The following is a 21,237-nucleotide window of genomic DNA, read 5'->3' as shown; positions in this document are numbered from 1 at the left end:
TGCTGAGTTGACCACTGGCTTCGTGGGACCCTCCTTTGTAGTGTTGAGATGACTACCATGCTCAGATTTTTTGAACACCTGTTCAAGTGCTTCTGCGGGTGCTGCCTGCTTTTACCTGGGCTCTCTGTCTTGCTGAGCACCCCTTCTGTCTCCTCCTCCAAGGGGTGACCTCCTGGTCCTTCCTGGGCCCGGGCAGCACCCATTTTCTTCAACCGCAACCTTTGCAGCTAGCAAGGCTTGTTTGCAGTCTTTCTGTGTGCAAACAACTCTGCATCCTCCAGCACGACGTGGAACATCTTCGGTGCAAAGAAGTTCCTGGCATCTTCCGTTCTTCCACCCAGAGGCAGCCATTTTGCACCTTCATCCGGGGTTTAGTGGGCTCCTGTCCCCCCGGACACTTTCACAACTTGGTCCCTTTCCTTTGCATGTCCTCAGGTCCAGGAATCAATCTTCAGTGCTTTTCAGTCAGTTGTTGTCTTTGCAGAATCTCCTATCATGACTTTAGTGTGTTTGTGGGGAAGTAGGGTAACTTTACTTCTACTTTTCAGGGTCTTGGGGTGGGGTATCTTGCACACCCTTAGTGTTTTCTAACAGTCCCAGTGATCCCCTACACACTACACTACGCCTGGGGTCCATTCGTGGTTCGAATTCCACTTTCTTAGTATATGGTTTGTGTTGCCCCTAGGCCTATTGCATCCTATTGTATTCAACAGTGTTTGCGCTACTTTTCTAACTGTTTACTTACCTGTTTTTGGTTTGTGTGTCTATTTTGTGTATTTTGCTTACCTCCTAAGGGAGTATATCCTCTGAGATATTTTTGGCACATTGTCACTAAAATAAAGAACCTTTATTTTTAGTAACTCTGAGTATTGTGGTTCTTATGATGTAGTGCTCTATGATATAAGTGGTATAGTAGGAGCTTTGCATGTCTCCTAGTTCAGCATAAGCTGCTCTGCAATAGCTACCTCTACCAGCCTAAGCTGCTGGAACACTACTAATCTACTAATAAGTGATAACTGGACCTGGCACAAGGTGTAAGTACCATCAGGTACCCACTATAAGTCAGGCCAGCCTCCTACATTGGTGGTGCAGCGGCGGGATAAGTACTTGTTACTGCTTTACCACTTTGTCATTGGCGCTTTTCATAAGAAAAACATATACCAAATACTTCAGAATATACACAGTTAACCTGAACAGTTTAACTTTCTTTCTCTAAACTTTCTAAAAAGTTTTATAAAAGATTTCAAAAGTTTTGAAAAGTTTGAAAAAGTTTTTCTCTTTTCTCCAAAAGTTTCTAAACTTTTTTCTCTCTGTCCTAAACCCTTTCTAACAATCATGTCTGGAGTAGAACGTACTCCCACAGTTGTCCAGGCAACCTGGGGTAGTTTAAGCTTTAAAGGTTTGAGGAGGGTCTGCATAGAAAGAGGTTTAAGCATAGGTAAGAACCCTACCAAAGATCTTCTCCTTAGCCTTCTCCTAGAAAGTGACCAGAACCAGCCTGGCCCATCCCAGGACCAGGAGGTAGAGGAGGGGGGTACCCAGCAAGACTCAAAGGAGTCCCCTGAGGATGCTGGGGAGGGTTCATCCAAAGACCTGCCAGCTATCAGACCATCTAGTGACACTAGTAGTGGGAGGGGGTCACACATTAGTAGGGCACCTTTCACTCCTAAAGGCCAGGATACCAGAGTCCAGTCAGTTAGAGACAGGTCACACTCTTCTAATTCCCACATTTCTTCTGTGTCTCAGAATTCCCAAGCCTCCCACCCCGAGGATAACATTATGGAAAGGGAACTCAGAAAGCTGAGGTTCTGAAGAGGCAATGCTGAAGCTAAAACAGTAGCAGCTGGCCTTAGACAGAGACTCTTTAGATGTAGAGAGGGAAAGGCAGAGGTTGGGGTTAGTTCCCCATGGTGGCAGCAGCAGTGATTTTGATAGCAATCCTGTAAGAGAACAAGATTCCAGAAACCTGCATAAGATAGTCCCCCCTTACAAGGAGGGGGATGACATTAAAAAGTGGTTTGCTGCACTCGAGAGGGCTTGTATGGTACAGTTGGTCCTTCAGAGGCAGTGGGCCGCTATCTTGTAGCTATCTTTCACTAGTAAGGGTAGGGATAGGCTCCTTACTGTCAGAGGAAGTGATGCTAATAATTACAAAGTTTTGAAGGATGCACTCTTGGATGGATTTGTCTTAACCACTGAACAATATAGGATAAAGTTCAGAGATACCAGAAAAGAGTCCTCTCAAGACTGTACAGACTTTGTAGACTGTTTAGTGAAGGCCTTGAAGGGATGGTTATATGGCAGTAAGGTGACTGACTTTGAAAGCGTGTATAATCTAATCCTGAGAGAGCATATTTTAAACAATTGTGTGTCTGATTTGTTGCACCAGTACTTGGTAGACTCAGATCTGACCTCTCCCCAGGAATTGGGAATAAAGGCAGACAAATGGCTCAGAACAAGAGTGAACAGAAAAGTTCATACAGGTGTGACAAGGATGGTAAGAAGAAGAATGGTAAGTTTTCTGACAAGGGTGGGGACAAAGATAAAAAACATTCTGAGTCTTCATCAGGCCCACAAAAATCCTCTGGGGGTGGTGGGTCTAAATCCTCTTCCCACAATCAAAAGAATCCATGGTGTTACTTATGTAAAAGTAAAGGCCATTGGGCAGGTGATTCCACTTGCCCAAAGAAAAACACCAAGGCTCCCACTACCATAATCCCAACTGCAACGTCTAGTGCCCTTAGAAATAGCAGTGGTGGTGGGAAGTCTACTACAAATAGCCAATCTAAGGGTGTAGCTGGGCCCACCATTGGTAGTGTATTTTGGGGTTGGTCTTGTTAGGGAGACCACAGAGGCTGTTTTAGTCTCTGATGGTGGTATTGACTTTGCCACCTTGGTTGCTTGTCCCCTTAATATGGGTAAGTACAAGCAACTTCCCCTAATAAACTGTGTTGAGGTTGAGGCCTACAGGGATACACTATGGTGATTGAGAAACTGGTTCACCCTCATCAATACCTACTTGGTCAGCAGTACCAAGTGTCTGGTGCTCACAAGAGCACACTTAGCCACCCCATGGCTGTTGTGAATGTCAACTGGGGGGGGGGGTTACTAGTCCAAAGAAAGTTGTGGTAGCCACTGAATTACCTGTACATTGCTTACTAGGCAATGAATTGGAGACATCAGCTTGGGCTGAAGTGGATTTGGGGGCTCACGCAGCAATGCTGCGCATTCCTGGGCATATTTTTGCTTTGACAAGGGTTCAAGCCAAAAAGCAAAAAGGACAGGGAAACTTGGATCCTGGAACAATGGACCAAGTGCTCCCAAAAGCTAGGGGTAATAAGGGTAAATCCTTGCCCACTATCCCTCCCTCTCCAGAAGATTCGCCTTTTGAGGAAGAGGAAGCCTCTCCCTGTGCAGAACCTACACCAGAGGAGCTGGCAGCAGACACTTCTCAGCTTTTGGGTGCAGAGGGGCCTGCTAAGGAAGAGCTGAGTGTGGCACAGCAGACCTGTCCCACAAACGAGGGTTTGAGACAGCAAGCTGTCAAACAGCAGAATGGGGATGTCAGTGATAGCCACAAGGTGTATTGGGAAGACAACCTCCTGTATACTGAGTCAAGGGACCCAAAACCTGGAGCTGCCAGGGGATTGGTCATCCCTTTGCAGTACAGGGAGTTTCTTCTTACCTTGGCACATGACATTCCTTTGGCTGGGCATTTGGGCCAGGGTAAAACATGGGACAGGCTTGTTCCATTGTTTCACTGGCCTCATATGTCAGAGGACACCAAAGAGTTCTGTCTCTCTTGTGTGACCTGCCAAGCTAGAGGCAAGACTGGTGGCACACTAAAGGCCCCCTTATTTCCACTTCCTGTGGTTGGAGTGCCCTTTGAAAGGGTAGAGGTTGACATAGTTGGCCCCCTTGACCCTCCAACAGCTTCAGGCAATAGGTTTATCCTGGTGGTAGTGGACAATGCCACTAGGTATCCTGAAGCAATTCCCTTAAGGACCACTACAGCTCCTGCAGTGGCAAAGGCTCTCCTGGGAATCTTTGCCAGGGTGGGCTTTCCTAAGGAAGTGGTGTCAGACAGAGGTAGTAACTTCATGTCTGCATACCTCAACATTATGTTGAAGGAGTGTGGTGTAACTTATAAGTTCTCTACTCCTTATCATCCACAAACAAATGGTCTGGTTGAGAGGTTTAATAAAACTCTCAAAGGTATGATTATGGGACTCCCTGAAAAACTCAGAAGGAGATGGGATGTCCTGTTGCCATGCCTCCTTTTAGCTTACAGGGAGGTACCCCAAAAAGGAGTGGGCTTTAGCCTCTTTTAACTCCTCTTTGGGCACCCTGTGAGAGGTCCCCTTGCACTTGTGAAGGAGGGTTCAGAACAACCTTTAAAAGCTCCTAAGCAAGACATTGCGGACTATGTACTTCGCCTAAGATCCAGAATGGCTGAGTACATGAAAAGGGCCAGTAAAAACCTTCAGGCTAGCCAAGAGCTCCAAAAGCAATGGCATGAGCAGAAGGCTGTCCTTACCCAGTACCACCCAGGACAGAAGGTGTGGGTATTGGAGCCTGTGGCCCCAAGAGCACTCCAAGACAAATGGAGTGGACCCCATCTCATTGTTGAGAAAAAGGGTGAGGTTACCTACTTGCTAGACCTGGGCATTTCCAGGAGTCCCTTTAGGGTGCTCCATGTCAACCACCTAAAACCCTACTATGACAGGGCTGACTTTACCCTGCTCATGGCAACTGATGAGGGACATGAAGAAGAGAGTGACCCTCGCCCTGAGCACTTCTCCACCACTGAAGCTGATGACTTAGTGGAGGGAGTGGTGCTTACAGATTGCCTTACTGCTAAGCAGAAGGACAACTGCATAAATCTCCTAGGCCAATTTTCTGACCTCTTCTCACTGATACCAGGTACAACTACCTGGTGTGAGCACACAATCAATACTGGAGACCGTTTACTTGTCAAAAGTAAGATTTATAGGCAGCGTGACCAGGTCAGAGATTGCATTAAACAAGAGGTACAGAAGATGCTGGACTTAGGAGTGATTGAGCCTTCAGAAAGCCCATGGCCTAGCCCAGTGGTGCTTGTCCCAAAACCCCACAGTAAGAATCCTAAAAGAGAAATGAGGTTTTGTGTTGACTACAGAGGTCTCAATCAAGTAACCAAAACTGATGTTCGCCCTATACCCAGGGCAGATGAGCTAATAGATACACTGGCTTCTGCCAAGTATCTAAGCACTTTTGATTTAACTGCAGGGTATTGGCAGTTTGAATTATCAGAAGATGCTAAACCTAAAACTGCATTTTCTACCATTGGAGGGCACTATCAGTTCACTGTGATGCCCTTTGGATTGAAGAATGCACCTGCCATTTTTCAAAGGTTGGTGAACACAGTCCTGCAAGGTTTGAAAGCTTTTAGTGTAGCATATCTAGATGATATAGCTGTCTTTAGCTCCACCTGGTATGAGCACCTGGTCCACCTTTGGAAAGTTTTGGAGGCCCTGCAAAAGGCAGGCCTCACTATCAAGGCTTCAAAGTGCCAGATAGGGCAGGGGAGAGTGGTTTATCTGGGCCAACTGGTAGGTGGGGAACAGATTGCACCACTGCAGGGGAAGATTCAGACCATTATGGAATGGGCTGCCCCTACAACTCAAACCCAGGTGAGAGCCTTTCTAGGCCTCACATGGTACTATAGGAGGTGTATCAAGAATTATGGCTCCATTGCAGCCCCTCTTAATGACCTCACTAGTAAGAAGATGCCTAAAAAGGTATTGTGGACAGCTAGCTGTCAAAAAGCTTTTGATGAGCTCAAACAGGCCATGTGCTCTGCACCTGTCCTAAAAAGCCCTTCCTACTCCAAAGGTTCATAGTCCAGACTGATGCTTCTGAATTGGGGGTTGAGGCAGTGCTATCACAGCTTAACACTGAGGGCCAGGATCAACCTGTTGCTTTTATCAGCAGGAGGTTGACCCCTAGAGAAAAGCGTTGGTCTGCAATAGAGAGGGAGGCCTTTGCTGTGGTCTGGGCACTGACAAAGTTGAGACCATACCTGTTTGGTACTCACTTTATTGTTCAGACAGACCACAAACCTCTATTATGGCTTAAACAAATGTAAGGTGAAAACCCTAAATTGTTGAGGTGGTCCATCTCCCTACAGGGAATGGACTATACAGTGGAACATAGACCTGGGAGTACCCACTCCAATGCAGATGGACTCTCCAGACATTTCCACTTAGACAATAAAGACTCATCTGGGCAAGGTTAGCCTTATTGTCCTTCGTTTGGGGGGGTTGTGTAGGAAAGTACCATCTTGCCTGGCATGTTACCCCCATTTTTACTTGTATGTCAGTTTGTTTTTGCCTTTCTCACTGGGATCCTGCTAGCCAGCACCCCAGTGCTCATAGTTTGTGGCCTAAATGTGTTCCCTGTGTGGTGCCTAACTGTGTCACTGAGGCTCTACTAACCAGAACCTCAGTGCTTATGCTGTCTCTGCTTTAAACATTGTCACTGCAGGCTAGTGACCATTTTCACCAATTCTGATTGGCACACTGGAACACCCTTATCATTCCCTAGTATATGGTACCTAGGTACCCAGGGTATTGGGGTTCCAGGAGATCCCTATGGGCTGCAGCATTTCTTTTGTAACTCAGAGGGAGCTCAGACAATTCTTACACAGGACTGCCACTGCAGCCTGAGTGAAATAACATCCACGTTATTTCACAGCCATTTTACATTGCACTTAATTAACTTTTAAGTCACCTATATGTCTAACCCTCACTTAGTGAAGATGAAGTGCAAAGTTACTAAGTGTGAAGGTACCTTGGCACTAGCCAATTTCCCTGGACTTTGTGAGTGCGTGGTCACCATTACACGCATGCACTACATATACGTCAATACCTATATGTAGCTTCACACTAGTAACTCGGAACATGGCCATGTAACATGTCTAAGATCATGGAATTGTCTCCCCATGCCAAATCTGATATTGGGGTGCCAATCCCATGCATCCCCGGGGCTCCAGCATGGACCCCAGGTACTGCCAAACTAGCTCTCTGGGGTTTTCACTGCAGCTACCGCTGCTGCCAACCCACGGACAGGCTTCTGCCCTCCTGTGGTCTGGGCAACCCAATTGGTTTACTTAATTTACTTATAAGTCCCTAGAATAGTGCACTACATGTGGCCAGGGACTGTAGATTAAATGTTACTAGTGGACCTGCAGCACTGATTGTGCCACCCACATAAGTAGCCCCTTAAACATGTCTCATTCACTGCCGATTGGACTTGGCATTTAAAACTGCTTGCCAAGCCTTAAATTCCTCTTTTCTTCCATATAATTCACCCCTGAGGTAGGTCCTAAGTAACCCATAGGGCAGGGTGCTATGTTAGTAAAAGGCAGGACATGTATTTATAAGTTTGACATGTCCTGGTAGTAAAAACCCACCAAAGTAATTTTTCACTAATGTGAAGCCTGCTCCTCTCATAGACTAGCATTGGGAATTCACTATATACTTTTAAGTGGTAATTTTTGATCTGAAAGGAATAGACTTGTCATGTTTGTTAAGGCTGGATGGGTAGTGAGCAATTCTACTTACTAGTGAAGTTTGACTACACATTAGCACTTCAGGAATGCCACTTTTAGAAAGTAGGCATTTCTCTGCACGTACTCCATCTGTGCCTTACAGCCTGTCTCCAATCCAGTCTGGTCTGTGCTGGTTGACAGCTCCCCTTGTGCTTTCTATCCAGACATCCTCAAACACAGGGCACTCAGCTGCATCTGCATTGATCTACATAAAGATGGGGTTCCCTAGGCAGGAAGGGTGGAGGGTCTCTCTCACACTTCAGAGGCCAGTGGCGTGCCCACACACAAAGGACTGAAAAACTGAAAAAACCCCACAGGGCTCCTGGCAGACAGGGCTGGGATGAAAGGGGAACATGTGTACATTAACACCACTCTTTGAAGTGTCCTCCACTTCAAAGGCACTCTTGGGTGTATATATACTGGGTCTGTGACCCCATCAAATCGGACATTTCTGGACCTAAAACTGGACTCTGTCAGAGGGACTTCCTGGCTACCTTGAGGACTCATCTGGACTGCTTTGCTGGAAGGACTGCTTGCTTGTTTCCCTGATGCCTGATGACCTCTGACTCTGCTGGAAGGACTGTGCATTCCTCCTTAAGTGTTCTCCAATGTCTTGAATTGAGCTTGCCTCCTATTCCTAGATCTCAGGGCTATGAAAGACTTCACCAAAGAGAACAAAATCCAGCACGTCAGAAAATCATTGCAATTCGTACAAAATTCGATGCAACGCCTGCTGGATCGATGCAGTGTCGAGTAGGTTCTCATTATGCTAATGAGGCTACTGGATTTGTAAGACATGATCACATGGATTGTGGGTACTAAGTATACCAAATGACACCTGTCTTCCTAATCTGGGTTTTGCGGCTAACGAGCAGCACCTCATCTCTGGCTGAGATGATTATGGCAAGGAAGACTCCTCAGGGGAATCGTAGTCGTTCAGATCCCTTCTCTTTCTCTCAGTTACCAATGGGTCTCATACAGGCAAAGACAACAGAGACAGAACATGGTTCAATAATAATTTATTGAAATAATGTCATCTTAGATAAAAAGGCATGTATTGCAATAACTAGGATGATAAAACACAATAAAAACAAACAGGTGACTAACAGAGTAAAGCACAAGAATAGTCGTACCATGCTGTCACTAGAAGCGATGCACATACAGTATTTCCCCTCCCTATACTATGTCTGAGCACAGCGTAATAAGCCTAATCTGCCCTTACGGTTCCCCCCGGGGGTACATCATCCCTCATACCTAGAGGTAGAAGCCTGTAGTCCAGAGAGACACAGTCCCCATGTGGACCAGGGGTCCGGCTGCCTAAGCAAGTAGCTGCAGCGAAGCATCCCGAAATCAGCATGCAGTTGTGGTCATCTGGCTGGAATCTCCCTCTAACGTGTCTGGGCCAAAAGGGGTATTTTTATAATAAAACAGCTGACATTCTAAGAATTAGTCCCCATGTATGAGAATGTTTTCTATGAATGATGGAGACACCGCATACTACATTTGTCGGCAACCCTATCTGACTGTATCCTTGGAGAACGCACAAATGGAAATAAATGTCCTACTAAGAACGTAATGCTTTCCTAGGGAAAAGTACAATGAGATAAAGAAAATAAAACAGCACCGCAAATGTTGCTATTGCTAGAAAAATAAAGCAATGCTGAATAAAATATAGCAGGGTTAGATTGCACAGCAGCAGGCCTAGATTAGCTTAAAACAACACGTCAAACATTTTGCTAAAATAGCTATACAACACCCTCCCCTTGCCGGTTGAAGGTGGTTTAAAAGTCTAAGATAAAAAAATCTCAAAACTCTTACACTAAAAATATATATATATATATATATATATGTATATGTCAATAGTGACAAGTTAAGAGACACAGAGGCAGGGAAAGGACAATTTGAACAAGTCAAATTCAACAGTCATTGTCACTTTGGAAATTGCCAATTACATCTGGGACAATTGAAACCAGGAGACATTATACTTCGGCAGGTGGTAAACTATCCAGATCATATCCAAGGAAAGCCACAGAACACTTGTGTTCCAAAGCCAGAGCTCCAGCTGAAGCAGCAGCATTCTGTGTCATGCCCTCCATAGAGTTAAGAGTCGCGACATCCATAAAAGGCAACTCATAAACGTCTTCCCGTAGCAAACGCACCCTCAACGCACATGTCTGATAATAAGCTCTCATCGAGAACATCAACAGATCAGCGTCCAATGTAAGTAAGCGTTGGGTAGAAAGACAGACGTTCAGTGCACACCAGAGGCATCGAAACACGGGCTGCACACAATCCAAAACCAGTCATAATGACAAAGACCAGTCACGCTCCAGCTGTTCTAGGAGTGGTACTCCAAAATACTGCATCATACGTTCGGGACCCAGTTGTGCTGGTGGTAGCGCTTACAGTACTCCTTGCTGTAACAGGACAGCCATTGTGCAGAAAAAATAGCAACAGCAAAATGCCACCTAATATAGCCAAAGTAATCGGAATTCCCCCGAAAACATTTGAATATATAGAATGTATGGCCGATGGTATTAAACTTAATATGGAGGAGAAGGTGTGAACAAAACCAGAACCAACAGCCTTAAAAAAGTGGGAGATTCCAGTTGTGCTGGACGCATTAAATATTTGTCCCATGAGCTCACCAAAATGTCTCAGAAAGTTTGTAGTTAAAAGGGACTGAATCTCCGCCGAAGACCTCGCAACCTGAAGTGCATAGGTCTTGCATGCAGATGTAAGCACCACATGTTTTTGAAACAATAAAGCCCTTAGTCTGCTCAACTTGTGAAAATTCACATCAGAAGTAGCAATATGAAGCCAAATGTCTGCTATTCCTTGAAACTGCGTAGGGGGAAAAAGGACATTCCCGCAGCACGTAACAATTTGGAAGACCGAAATGACGTAAGCTATTACTGCTCACATTCCACAACAGCTCTCACTGTTAAGGAGCACATAGCTGCCATTGGAGAGCATCTGGTTACGCTGGTCTAATCAAGCGGACTGGGACTTCCTTCAGATAACAATCCAAATTTGTTGCAGAGGCATTACACGCCCCGTGCAAGGACAGATGTTTCCAAACCATTGAATGGCTCACAGAAGTCTTGCATTCACTACCACTAAGAAAGACCTCTTTCATGCCTTTGAAGTTGTGAAATCGGCATATTTATAACCCCATGTATTAACCATTCAGCAGATGGTATTTCAGCCGCAGTAAAAGGCAACTTTTCTAACTTTTCAATGTTCAACATGACAAATGTTGCTTCTTTCTTACTCATTATTTGTTGTTGTCACATTAAATGTGGAAAATTTCTCCCTTGTGCTAATGTGTTGCCAGGGAACACAACCTGAATTTAATGTTTGTAGGGTCCAACTTAACTGCATAATGGATCTTAGTTGACTTAGTCCATGTTGCAGAAACAATATATCAGTCTGTACTATATCTATTGCAGAGTACACAATGTTATTTAAGGTATATATCGGTCAGACAAGTTGTTAATCCCATTATCAACAATGGCTAATGCTTTCTGTAAGTTTTCCTGATCTATTTGCTTTAACTGGGCAGCTGCCACTTGTTGGGAAAGCTTCTATATTTCATTAGATTCAGCATATAAGAAACGTTTTCTGCATGGTGTCCTGGGGCCTAGCAGGAAATCCTGTAAAACTGTGTTATTGGACAGGAGACTTAGATGTTCTTTGACAACATCCAGTGAGGAGGCCTTCATCTAATGCTGGCATAGTTTCCCTACACTATATGTTTTCACTATACCCAAGTGTTCTGAGGACACATAGCTAGGGTCCAGCCTATTCATTCTAAAACCCCCTGAGGACTAAACAAAATGCATATGGCACCCATTGGTGTCTACTGTCCACAATAATCACCCACTAGGACATGAAAATTATGTGTTAAAGGTTCCATTCTGGACCCAGACATTGAGCTGATCTTCAGATGTAAGTAGAAATGGTTTTGGGACTCGCAAATTGCGAGTCGGAGCGACTCGCAATTTGCATCTTGCAAAACCATATGCAGAATGGTGTCCCTGACACCATCTGCGAATCGCAAGGGGGACCTCTTCCCTTTTGCGAATGAGTTAGCACCCACTTCACATGGGTGCTAACTGTGAATTGCTTTGCGACCGCGTTTGCGGTCACAAAGCAATTCTGCATCGGGGTACGGATCGCAAATAGGAAGGGGAACACCCCTTCCTAATTGTGAGTCGCATTCCCATTTTGCGAGTCTGTACCGACTCGCAAAATGGGAATGTGCATCGCGATGCCCGTTTTGCATGGTGCAAACTGCGAATTTCACAGTTTGTGCCGTGCAAATTGGTTCCTACATCTGGCCCTTAGTTCCTTAATGTTTGCTTAAGCCTAAACAGCTTGTTTGTTGTACTGTTTTATTTAGAAATATCATTTGAACAGGAATCATACATGCTCTAAATAAAGCTTATTTTCCTCTTATTTTCTAATTTTTTGTTCCCCACAGACGTTTTAAGTCAATTGACTTCAACCAGTACTCATAGCCTTCTGCAGCCAATTGGGAAATAAAGAAATCAGAACAAATCAATCTTGTGTCCGTCAATAAAACATGTTGAATTTCCATTTCTGGCAGTTTAAAATATTATGATTCAGCATTGTTAACACTGTGCCCAAAAAATATGCAACGTTTTCAGTAGGGCACTGTGTCCATTGTGTATATTTAAAAATAGTCTTTGAGGCACTTGCTCTGTGAATAAAATAATGTCCATAATATTTATAACAGAACATATCATCATAATTTCCTTTAAACTGGTACAAGTCTTCATTTTCAAATACTGTATAATACTGTAGATCAGACATCATAGCATCAACAGTTTTCTCATCCCAATCATCAGAATCCTCTCTGGGTGTGATTACATCAATCATCTAAAGTTTGAATACATATGGTATTTGAATGACCTCAGTAGGCTCATCTATGTCGAATAACACTTTGTCCCAAACTATCCCATCAGGAATTGGTATGGCTGTAATGTTCACCAGAGACAACTCTCTGAGAATTTTGCGCGATGAAAAGTGTGGTTTTAAAACCTCATCCACCAGTTCTATTGTAGAGCATTAAGGAAGAAACTGACCATGCATCAGCAGAAAGAAGACAATGACAAACCCAATCCAAAGGAGAAAGGCAAATATAGTCAAAAAAAGCCATAGATAAGTCCATGGACGAATGAGATAGTTAACTTTCAGCCAGTATATCAGTTTACGTGCTCTTGACAATTCTTTTGCAGTAGAGGCAGATGAGTCGCGGAAAGTGTTGTTAACGTTGACAAAATAACCAGAATCTGTTCGTGAAAAAAATGGATCTGTGTTTTGAAGAGGAGAACTTGCTGAGGACTCCCTTAGTGGTTCATAGTAAATTACAACATCCATTTATGTAGAAGTTGTAAGAAAATTCTCAATATTTTCATTACTGATTGTAGAAGGAGTTGTAAGTGCAAATAATGAAAGCTCCTTTTCCAACCTCCCCATACTCGGAGAGGTATCAACGTTGCTGTTGAAGACTTGTAGGGGAACATCCTGGTTTGTAGTGGGAGGGATTTGGGCACTACTCAGTAGTCCTCTAGCTCTGCTGTGCAGGATTGGCCACATGGTGTGGCTTGACATTGTCGATGGAGACAATGCGATTTTCTTTAGATCCAGGCAGAGGTGGTAGAATCACAGTTCTGGTACCATGTAATCCCAGGACTGGAACCAGTGTATGATAAGAAGGGCCGAATTCCTTTTTTACAGCAATATTTTAACGCAGTAGATCCCCAAGTTTAGGAATCCAGCCAGTAGATGTTACTGGTACATCCCTGATTCCAAAAGAGGCAGCATTGGCAGATGTGTTGTCATCACAGAATGATTGTAAGCTCTGCAAGACAGTGACACGTTCATTTATGTCAAAGGGTGTATCCTCCACCTCCATGCCAGGACCATCAAGATCTGGAACATACATTTGAATTCCAAAAAGGCATTTGTAGGATGTATGCCCCCCCAGGGACCTTCTAGGCAGATTATCAAGTGCTCTCCGGATTCCACATATGTGTGCCAGCCAGCTCTACGACCTGTGCCTAATACTCTAGCTGTTTGCTTTAAATCTCTGTTTTTTCACTCCACTACACTAGTTCCCTCTGGATAAAATGGAGATGAGTAATGCAGTTGGAACTCTAACGAAGCCAAGGCATCCTTGTAAGCCCTTGAGGCAAAAGCAGGGCCCCAGTCCGAATGGAAAGGCGCAGCAGCATATGTACTGATAAAGACTCGGATATCTTTAATAACAGTTTGAGAGTAAGTGGAGCGTTGTGGCCAAACCCACAGAAATCTGGAGCTTGAGTCAACAGCGACTAGGATGTATTTGTATGCACTATCTGGTGTCAGGAGACCAAAAAGGTCCAAGTACACACACTGTAATGGTTTGTTGGAAATTAAGAGGGGTGTCTGTGGTGGGCGTTTCACAATGGACTATTTTATTTGCTGGCAGATGTCACAACAAAGGACATACTGCTTGGTCTTTTTGTATAGACCTGCCCACCAATATCATGATTACAATATTGAAATTGTAGCCACCACACAAGCATGGGCAGAGGCAACTCCCTCATGACCTGCTTTTACTAAACCAGGTCTTAGCTCTTTATTAGGAATAATTTGAACTTCCACTCCTGGTATTGTGAATTGTGCATCAAACAAGCCTGCCATTCGGTAGGAATATTTAGCAAGATATGCTTAAGGAAAAGGCATGCTGTCAGCCGTGGCTATCACGGCTGCTAGTGTTTCATCATCCACTTTTAGTTTAGAACGAGTTACTGCAGCAACAGAAGCCATAGCTGCTGCTGATTTGGCTGCTTTATCAGCCAGGGTATTGTCTTCAACATGTATTCCAACACGCTGATGTCCTAGTGTATCCACAACATGGACATTAGGTAACATTTTTTTTAGCTCCGCTACCTCCCCCACAGAAGTATGTGTTTAACGGTGTTGTCTTTTGAATCTCTGAACCCATTTAGGAGCCAGTAATGCAAATATTCATTGAAGGACTGGAGACAAAAGTACGAATCACAGACAATCATCTGATCAGGATCCATGTTTCCTAGTGCCGTCACCAGTGCCTTGAGCTCTGCAAGTTGTGCAGCGCAATCTCCCAAAGTCTGCGTGTAAGTATTTTGTGGAAGGAACGTTCCATCCTTCATGTACCCACTCATGACTTCGCAAGCAGCAGAGTATTGATGTTTTGTTCTTATCGCTGGTTGGGCTGAACCATCAGTGTACAAACGTTTATGGTATTGTTCGATAGGCAATGTATTTGCTGGTACTGGAAACTCAAGTTCATATTGTAAGAATTCTTGGGACTGTAATTTGGAGTTAAAGACATAGGGGGTCATTTTGACCTCGGCGGTCTTTTTTAAAGACCGCCGAGGGACCGCCGTGCGGAAGACCGCCAGTGCAGGCGGTTTGCCGCTCGGCCTATTATGGCCGCCAACAGCCATACTGGTGGGAGGCGGGGAAGTGGAGGTTGCTCCACCTCCACCGCCATGCCAACAGAACGCCGCCCAGCGAATCACGTCCTGTGATTCGCCGTGGCAGTGTTCTGTAGGTGGTGTGGTGTCGGCGGAGCTGCCCCCATGGCTCCCGTCCCCTCCTGGAGGATCGACGGACCGGGTAAGTCGATCGTCCATTAGGGGAGGGGGGTAGGGGGGAGTTGTGTGTTGTGTGCGTGCATGGGGGTGCGCGACTGAGTATGTAGAGGGGGTGTGTGAGTGCGTGTATGCTTGTGGGGGTGATGCATGTTTGGGAATGAGTGCGTGTATGTTTGTGGGTATGTCTGTATGCATGTGTGCGTGTATGTTTGAATGTGGGTGTGCGTGTCTGACTGTGTGTGTGGATGTTGGCATGTATGTCGGGTGTGTGTGAGTTATATGATGTTGGGGGTCCGGGTGGGGAGGGGGGCCCTGCCACCTTTGGGGGGTGGCAGGGGTGGTGGGGGGTGTAGGGGCGGGAGTCAGGGTGGGGGTGGGGGGTGGGGGAGACCCCTATCAGTGCCAGGGAAGGAATTCCCTGGCACTGATAGTGCTTACCGCCATGGATTTCATGGTGGTTCAAACCGCTGGAAATCCACGGCGGTAAGCCGGGTCCAAATACCGCCGGTGGTATAGTGACGGCCGCCGGGCTGGAGACCCAGGTCTCCAGCCCAGCAGTCGTCTCCGCCCTGGCGGGCGGAACGGAGAACCGGCGGATGACCATGGCGGTAACCGCCATGGTCATAATTCCACACGGTAAGAGCGCCGGCATATTGGCGGTCTTACCGCCGCTTTAACACCGTCCGCCAGGGTTGTAATGACCCCCATAATCAACATCAGTGGCTGTCAGAAACATTGCCCATTGGATCCAAGGTGGATATAGTTGCTTTCGCATTTAGAATGCCACTTTAGTTACAGCCTCAAGGGCTGCAATCGGGAATATGACAATAATGAACTTCCCCTGGCAAGAGGTCTCTCTTTAAGGACCGCCATCTGGACAGCAGTGAGGATTTTCTCAGTGGGAGCAAAGAGTTGTTCAGCTGTGGAATATAAGTGTGATTTATATGCAATTGGGACGGTCTCACCCTCATTGAATGTCACATAGGTGAAACCAATGGCACCAGCAACTACTCTGATGACCAACTGTTTTTATTGTCCCTTGTATGCAAGTGTTTTGCTTCGAGCATGTCTTTTTGCAAAACCTTTAGTATGCATGTGTGTTCGACTGCCCAAAATGTACCAGTAAAACCAGAACATATTAATTTGTACAATGGTTTGATGCGTTGTGCATAATCTGGAATAAATGTTCTGCCAAAGTTTAAAAATCCCAACACCGACTGGAGCTATTTTCTTGTGTTTGGAGATTATAATTGTGGGAGTTTTTCCATAAATTAGGGGGCCAGGCTCCTGCCTTCATCCGACAATTCGTATTCCAGAAACAGGACACTAAGTAAACCTATTTTCATCTTTTTGAAGTTAAATTTGTAGCCGATTTCTGCTAATCCTATAACAATGCAGGCTTCCCAACTTAAATGTTGCATAAGGTCTTCATCTGTGAAATAAATGTCATCCACATATGACAACGCCTCAGGGTCAATGTCGTGTAAAATAGATGTTACACGAGCTGAGAACTGTCATGGGCTGTTCTTGTACCCCTGTAGGAGTCTGCAGATTTGTTTTGAAAGACAAGGGAGCTAAAACGTGTTTGGTCCCTACTTTTAAGCGCTATGCTTTGGCAGAAAAAAAAATTGGATATTTCCAGGGTTGTCTTATATTTTCTGCGCACTATATTGTTCATAAGTGCATTTTGTATAGCAAATGTTTTTTGTGTGACAATTTAAATTTCTGTATTCTAAGACTATTCTATATGAATGGTCGGGTTTAACGACTGTAAATAATGGATTATTAATGGATGAGTCTGAGGGTTCAATGACACCCTGGTACTCCAATTGATTGAGGATTTCCCTCACAGGTGCTTTTGCATCATATTTTATAGGGTATTGTGGTTGGGATTTTATTGGTATTACATGGTGGGGGAATCTTTGTCCCATTCTACGTGATTGCAATGTAACGGCGGTGCCTGTGCCACTGCCCAATCAATGGCATGCATTTCAACAAGCTTTCTAGGAACAAGGGGCAAGAAGGATTTTTCGATCACATCCTCTCCGTAAGGGAGATTGCGGATAAATTCTGGCGGGCAATCTTTTTCAGCCAGAAAAACATTATAAATAGAGACAACGTGGTCCCAAAAGATAGCATCAATTATGCGTTTAATGTCCCCTTCTATCTGAATAGTTACTCTGTACACCCTATCGGTGTGGAGACACTCATGCCCGCAGTCTCAGCTTGTAAGAAGTCATCAGTTGCTTTCATCTTCATGTTCTTGAAGATCCTGGTGAACTATTGTGACCTCTGCTGCACTGTTGAGCAGAGCCAGTGCCTACTTCTTGTTCTTCAGTAAAGCCCTCTTCTTCAGTGGCATGTCAAATTGTAACCACTGCCACCTTTTTCTTTTTAAAATGGGGTTTGTTGGGGACGTTTCTCTTTTTTTTTTACTGAAATTTCAGACGAGCGATGTAAGTCCTTTCTCAGTTTCACATACTCTGTTCGCTGCTCTGACCGCCCACCTCTCTCACTGCGTTTTTCAGGTGAGTCCTGAAAGGAACCAGATTGGCATGTATCAGTATATTGATATCTGTCAGGCATCTTTATATTATCCATATTTCTAAGGTTATACCTATTTTGTAGGGTCTCCATGTTTGGAGATTCACCCCTTTCTTTTTTAGATGTTTGTTGTTTTTTATCCTAGCATTTTTTGGAACCTTCAGGTGCTTGCTTGGTAGTATCTTTATTAGATCTGCCTTAAAATTGTGGTTTAATCGGTCTGGCCCCTAAGTATCTCGACCAATACTAGAATAGGTCTCTGCGATAATCTTTGGTAGCTCCCGTTCTTGATCCTGTGAAGGTACTTCACGTAGCCGCATATGCACTGCTAGTGCAACTGCTTCCCCTTTAAGATTACTTAATATAATTGAGGATACCATGGCAAAGTTGCCCATTAATTGCATCCCCAAATCTAGGGCTGGGGCAGCCCCGTATTCATCTTGAATTTGTCTTAACACCACCGGAAGACTGGCAAGTATTGGTGTACCATGTGTTGTAGTATAGAGCGTGGCAAATACTGTGACAAATGCATTGCAGTTATCAACTGTGGGAACCATCCCGAATGGCATACAGTGAGAATTCTATGTTTATCCTGAGGACCTGTATATGGAAAAACTGCTTCCAGTGCATTTATTTTTGGGGTTAACCAAAACGGAATTTCCTCCTGCTTGGTGGCTACCTTACCCATGATCGAATGTACAGTTGCAGGGTAATGCCTGGCACGGCTGCATGTTTTTGCACTGGGGCAGCATGTGCTGGGTTAGTATTTAATGTTTGCATGAAAAACTGTACTTATAATCTATATATTGTCGTGAGTGCTATATATAGGCGTCGAACCTCAGCTACTGCTAAGGTCGCAGCATCAGGATGTGGTGTATATGTGACCAATAAAGGCCAGGTCGGGCCATCGTTACTCAAAGGATATAACTTAACATGTAACATTGTATGTGGTATGGGGCCCTCAAGCCAGTTATGATGGTCTTGATAAGATAAAGGTATTTCTAAATATGCATAAGTTCTGTATTGTGCAGATATTGTTGCAGGTGTACAGTGGTGAAATGTATTTGTTTTCCCATCTACTGCTGGAAAGGTGACCCAAGAGTACAAAAATTCTGTTCTATAGGCTGGATGAGCATCAACAACAAATGTAACTGGGCCCCCCAGGCCGTTAGGCCATTTGCCAATAAATGTGCAGTAAGGGGTGGTCGCATATTTACTGCAATTGCTACCCGTTGGTAGTTCGCCATTTTAATGGTAGATGTATGTTTGGATATAAGGACACCTACTGGGGATTAGTCCTTTTAAGGTTCAAGCTTAAACAACCCACAGCCCAAGATAGGTACTACCTATTTAGCTGAGGAGGAAATCCTCAATACCACAGACGTCTCCGTATATAGTATCGAGGTGTCTTTAGCCTTAAATGAGACAGAGATACTTAGGAGGATCCGAATATTAGTGCCTGACCAAACGTTGGTGGTGCCATGTCACGTAGGTTCTCATTATGCTAATGAGGCTACTGGATTTGGGAGACAGGATCACATGGATTGTGGGTACTAAGTATGATTCCACACCAAATGATACCTGTCTGCCTAATCCGGGATCTCCGGCTAACATGCAGCACCTCATCTCTGGCTGAGATGATTGTCGCAACTGGGCCCATAACAAGTAAGACTCCTCAGGGCAATTATGGTCGATCAGATCCATCCCTTTCTCTCAGTTACAAATGGGTTTCTTATAGGCAAAGCTAACAGAGGCAGAATATGGTTCAAGAAGAATTTATTGAAATAACTATATCTTAGATAAAAGGGCGTGTATTGCAATAACTAGGATGATAAAACACAATAAAAACAAGCAGGTGACTAACAGAGTAAAAAACAAGAACAGTCCTACCATACTGTCACTAGGAGCGATGTATATATTTCTCCTACCTATACTATGTCTGAACACAGCGTAATAAGCATAATCTGCCCTGCAGGTTTCCCCCCTGGGGGTACATCATCCCTCATACCTGGAGGAAGAAACTTGTAGTCTAGAGAGACCAAGGGTCCGGCTGTCTAAGCAAGTGTCGTAGTTTGGACTCTTGCTCTTGGCAAGACTGTTGGTTCAAGGATGACAGTACTTATGTTTGTAGGTGACTATGCCTATCCTACAACAAGTTGCAGCTGTAGTCCCAACCCTTCTGGCTCACTAGCAATACCTCACCCACAGCACAAACAGTTAAAGGTGATTTGTGACAGCCTTTACGCATGGATTCAAAAGTATGACATCTCAGGGAGTGTCGTGGTTAAACAGAGATTACCTCTTTCTCACAGATATGTCATGTCTCAACCAAACAAAGGCAACGACGAAGATGCAATAATGTTTCAATAGTTTTTATTTAATACAATGCGGTAAATCGCATGGGCTGCAATGATTGAGATAATGAACAGTGCAAGAAATAGAATTGTAAAGACAAGAGTCATAATTATGAAGACCCCCACCATCTTGCGTTCGCATGGAAAGACATAAAGTATGCAGTATGTCTTAGTACCCTATCATGATAGGTCTAACCTTCTACCTAGAGGAGAGCTGGGCATGTTAAACCTAATCTGCCAATGTCGTGTCCCTGGAAGGAGCCCCCAACCCTGGTTACCTTGAATGAGGTCTCGAGCTCAGACTTCGGAAGAACACGAAGTCCGGGTCAGCGTCAAGGCGACGTGCAGCATCGATAGCAGCTATGGTATCTGGTCGGAATCCCTCTGATTATCTGTCTAAAGTGCAATGTATTTATACAGATCTACTTGGACCCCTGAAGTAGCTTGTTCCAAAACAACAGATAACGCTGCATGCTTGGGACGGTAATTTCTAATGTGAGCGCCTACAGTTTGTTTGTCTTCGTTGCATGAGTTGACGCCTTAGCACGGTGACACTGATAACATAACTCTAAACAAAAAGGCCTAACTATAAACAAGGCAGCCATTTTAGAAGAATTAATTAAATACATGGTCTAAGACAGAGCAAGCTAAGTAGGTTAAAAGTCACTATGTGACGGGGGCACAAGTCTGCAAGCCAAAGGCTAAGCTAACTCCTGTTATCCCATTAAAACAAACTAGGATTCACTACACAAGTAGCTGCAGCGAAGCAGTCAGCAATCAGCATGCAGTCGTGGTCATCTGGCTGGAATTTCCCTGTAACGTGTCTGGGACAAAGGGGTATTTTTATAATAAAACAGCTGACATTCTAAGAAATAATCCCTACGTTTGAGTATGTGTTTTCTGTGAATGTTGGAGACACAGCATACCATGTTTGTCGACAACGCTATCTGACTGTAGCCTTGGAGAAAACACAAAGTGAAATAAATGTCCTACTAAGAACGTAATGCTTTCATGGGTGAACGTACAATGAGATAAAGTAAATAAAACAGCACTGCAAATGTCACTATTGGTAGTAAAATAAAGCAATGCTGAATAA

The sequence above is a fragment of the Pleurodeles waltl genome, chromosome 1_2 (assembly GCF_031143425.1).
Source record: "Pleurodeles waltl isolate 20211129_DDA chromosome 1_2, aPleWal1.hap1.20221129, whole genome shotgun sequence".
In the NCBI taxonomy this organism is placed as follows: Eukaryota; Metazoa; Chordata; class Amphibia; order Caudata; family Salamandridae; genus Pleurodeles; species Pleurodeles waltl.
Note: the sequence above shows the minus strand (reverse complement) of the source record.